The 4,553-nt window shown below is 42.3% G+C and overlaps 1 pseudogene; it reads right to left on the reverse strand.

The window, feature by feature from the left end:
- Positions 1 to 920: 920 nt before the first annotated feature.
- On the reverse strand, positions 921 to 2,412 carry LOC102496912 (DNA-directed RNA polymerase III subunit RPC7 pseudogene; annotated as a pseudogene).
- Positions 2,413 to 4,553: the final 2,141 nt, after the last annotated feature.

The raw sequence follows: 4,553 nt of genomic DNA on the forward strand, positions 1-4,553 counted from the left end.
TTCTCTCTCCGTATTTCTGGCGAGTGCACATGTCATATAAGCAAAAAGTCTCTCTAAAAAAAAAAAAAACCAAAAGAGGGGTGCAGAATTTCTTTAGGCACATTTCAATCAAAGTAATAAAAGATCCACTATAGCACATAAGAGAGATGGCAGAGGTGTACAGCAAGAATGTCAGAGAGTCTGAGATTAATTTGTAAGGTAACTAGTATGTAAACTCAAAGTGGTTCTGAATATTTTGGTAACAGATATTTGTCCAACAAAACAGGAACAAAAATAAAATATCCCTCTCTCTCTAAAAAAAAAAGGGGGGGTACCAGCAGTAAGCATAATGGCTATGTCGCTGGACTCCTATGTAGTCAACTGCATTTCAAGTCCAGGATCCGGCGGCTTAAACTCATGCTGAGCGCATGTGTGTGCGTGCCCAAGATCCCAAGAGTTGAATGGAGGAGAAGGGATTGCGGCATGGCCATCTCCCTGGAGGTGATGTCTTGCTTTCTGTGTGTGTGGTGATTTCTCGCTTTCTATCCCTCTGTCTCTGTCTTTCTGGTGAGTGCACGCGCCCTATAGCAAAAACGTCTCTAAAAAAAGAAAAATCTACTCAATTCTTATCAAACAAACAACAACAGAAAAGTCTGCCCCAAATCCTCAGAAGTCATATCATAGAGATATTTTTTTGAGAGGTTTTTGCTATAGGGCGTGTGAGCTCGCCAGACATACAGAGAGAGACATAGAGACAGAAAGTGAGAAATCATCCCCCAGGGGGGATGGTCACGCCACAATCCCTTCTCCTCCATTCTCCTCTCGGGATCTTGGACACGCACGCACACGTGCCCGGCATGAGTTTTAAGCTACTGGGTCTGGGACGTGAACCGCGGTCGACTATGTGGGAGTCCAGCTACATAGCCATTACACTAACTGCTGGTTCCCCTCATGAAGATATTTTTTGAGAAATTTCATGGCTTATAAGTTGCTTCTTTCATGTTGTTATTACCGTCTGCACTAAAATCACCTCACCATCAAAGTATGAATTAATGTAGTCATTTTCCTTTTTATTATCTTCATAATATTCCTCCTGTTCTGCAGCATCTGCATTGCCATCTTTACTCTTCTCTTTGCTTCCTTCTTCCTCTTCATTTTCCTCATGTGGTTTTTCACCACAATCTTTCTTTTTCAGTCCTTGATTTTTTTCAACACATCTACAGTATTAGCGACGGAAGTTCCTTTGCTTTTATCCTTTGCCTTTTGGGATTTGGAGCCTGTCCTTTTGCATTTTTTCCTTCACATCATCTCTCTCTGAAATGTTCTCCAACCTGGTATTCATTCTTCTTTGTATACTTTCATATATCTTTTACTATACCTTTCAATTTTGTGTTTTTGTTCATGTGTTTCAATAAAATAAGGCATTCTTTTCATTGTTTCTCTCAGCTCCTGTTTCAAGGCCAGCATATGGTCATCACCTTCTCCTGTCTTTGGTGGCAGTGGCTTATAGTCTGTATCAGGAAATAGCGGGGGTAGTTTCAATACTACATCAGGTAATTTTCCCCTTCTCCTAAATCCAACCACCTCAGTATCTAAGGTATAAATGGCACGGCCTCTTCCTTTGTTCCCAGCCATCAGAAATAGTTATACCAGAAGAGTGGGCAAATTATGAAAAGACACTGCTCCCTAAATCTTGAGGCTTGGGCAAAATTGTGCAGCTGAAGTGCCCACTGACAGGGAAGGGGTGCCAGCAGAGGGCGTTGGTGTTCAGAAGCCTCTTGTTCCCAACTGAAGTCAATTCTAAAACTCTTTGTCAGGTCCTTGATCATCTCACCTCATAGTGTGTCACGCTGCTCTCCCTAAATAGATGTCACCATGGTGCTGGAAAATGAGGAGTAGGAAGTAGTACCTCAGTTACAAACCTGTTCTGTTTGTTGTTGAGCGTGGGATATTGATGTCTGCAATTATTATTGACCAACTGTCTATTTCTCCCTTCAATTGTCGATCCCCCCCTTTCACTTATTTTGATGGTTTGTTAATAGATGAATAAATGCTTGTAATTATTCCATTTTCTTTTGGTATCTACTCTCTTTTACTTTGTGTAGCCCGAACTTTAGCTCTCTGAGTTTGTTTCCCCACCCATAATTATATAGAGGGGCAATATAAGATTGTGTTTTAGGGCCATTGTATTACATTTTTTAATCATATATTATACTTAGAGCAGTACCTGACATAAAGTAAGGTCTTAAAAAATGTTAAGTATTCTTTTTCTTTCTTTTTCTTTTTTTCTCCTTAACCAACAATACATGTTGGAAAATTTAAACCACTTTTAATGAGTATTTACTTGCTGTTATTTCTTGACTTCCATGTCTTCCTTCAGGTTTTCTTGTTCTTATATTTAATATATATCCTTTAGTGGGGCCAGCAGGTGGCATAGCCGTTGTGGCTCTGGACTCCTATATGGCTGACCATAGTTTGGGTTCCAGAACCGGCAGCTTGAAACTCACGCTGGGCACAAATGTGTGCGTGCCCAAAATATTGAGAGGTGAATGGAGGATAAGGGATTGCTGTGTGGTCATCCCCCTAGGGGGTGATTTCTCACTTTCTCTCTGTCCTTCTCTGTGTCTCCAGTGAGCACGTGCACCCTATAGCAAAAATCTCTCTAAATGTGTATGTGTGTGTAATTCTTTCAGCTAGAGTTGATGAGTAGTGTCATTTCTAAGAGCTTCTCTGTATCTGAATATGTTTATTTCATATTCAGGACCAGCAGGTGGCATGGTGGTTAAGGCGCTGGACTTGAGTCCTGGACCTGGTGGCTTGCTTTCTCTCTCTCTCATCCTCACTATCTATCTGGTGAGCACATGTGCCCTACAGCAGATTAAAACTTAATAGTAGTAATAAGGAATCAGCTGATGGCCTAATAGTTACATCACTGAACTCCCATGGAGTCGACCATGATTCAAATCCCGGACCCAGTGGCTTAAAAATCACGCAAGGTGCATGTGTGTACGTGCCCAAGATCACAAGAGAAGAGATTGTGGTGTGGTCATCCCTCCTGGGGGGGGGGGCATTTCTCATTTTCTGTCTCTCTATTTCTGTCTGGCGAGTGCACATACCTTATAACAAAAATTGCTCTAACACAGTAATAAAATTAAATAAATAAATATTTTCTTTTCTTTTCTTTTTTTTTTTTGGAGAGGTTTTTGCTATAGGGCACGTGCGCTCGTCAGACAGACAGAGAGACAGAAAGCGAGAGGGGGATGGCCACCTCGCAATCCCTTCTCCATTCTCCTATCGGGATCTTGGGCACGCACGCACATGCGCCAGGCGTGAGTTTCAAGCCATCGGGTCCAGGACTCGAACCGTGGTCGACTACGTGGGAGTCCAGCGACATAGCTGGTCCCAAATAAATAAATATTTTCTAAATGTCATATTTAGGTTCCACAAATTTTAGGTTCCATTTTCTCTTAGTACTTTGAAGACTCTGTGATGCATATGGTGAATTAGGGCTCAACAGTCATCCCAGTCTCCTACTGTACCTTCCTGTCCTGCACAGTCTGAAAAGCACAAATCTATACATTGCCGATTTTCCTGCAGTTACGGGTTCTGAATGTGAATTAGATCCCACCATTTAGATGCCCTTAGATGAAATTCAGATGGATGAGAAGTAGTAGCCATTTTGCTGCTTTGGCTCTTTCTGGTGGTGAGTACATTCATACAGACTTTATGTTTTCTTGCTGTAGTGTTCCTTTGTCTACTCACTAGCTTCATCAGTGTCAAAGGTAGTTCTGGGACCAGCAGTTGGCATAATGGCTATGTCGCTGGACTCCCACGTAGTCGACTGCGGTTCGTGTCCCGGACCTGGTGGCTTAAACTCACACCAGGCACTTGTGCGTGTGTGCCCAAGATCCCAAGAGGAGAATGGAGGAGAAGGGATTGTGGCATGGCCATCCCCCCGGGGGGTGATTTCTCGGTTTCTGTCTCTATGTCTCTCTCTGTCTGTCTGGCAAGCGCACGTGCCCTATAGCAAAAACCTCTCCAAAAAAAGAAAAAAAAAAGGTGGTTGTGATGAGAGCAGCAGATTTTTGCTCCCTGCCTCATAGATACAGGGGTGTGTTCTTGAAGTCAACAGTTTCAGTGCTGGGCTCCAGAGTTCCAGATAATACATCTCCTCTTCACTGGCACAAGTGTTACTTCCCTTGGTGGGCCAGTTCTCTTGTATCCTGGGAGTGTCTTTTGGAGGCCCATCTTAAATCCTACTCTTTCAGCCCTTAAAATGATTTTGTAAACATCTGGTTCATGGCTGAATTTAACTTCCACCTAAAATTGCTATAGCAGATTCTGTTTCCTGCAACTGAACTAATGTATTGTCCTCAGGCAGCCATTATTGTAGATGATGTTTTGTGTCAATATGTTGTTTTTTTGTGTTTTTATTTTGGCAACCGCGGGGAGGGGGGCATGACTTGTCTATTCTCTAGTGGTTTTTAGGATATTCCTTTTGTCCTGAATCTTCTTTGATTTCACTAAAATGGTCCTATGGTAAATTTTATGTGTACACATATTAGGTTGTAGGG

Source organism: Tupaia chinensis, unplaced genomic scaffold (genome assembly GCF_000334495.1).
Source record: "Tupaia chinensis unplaced genomic scaffold, TupChi_1.0 Scaffold000706_1, whole genome shotgun sequence".
Lineage (NCBI taxonomy): Eukaryota > Metazoa > Chordata > Mammalia > Scandentia > Tupaiidae > Tupaia > Tupaia belangeri.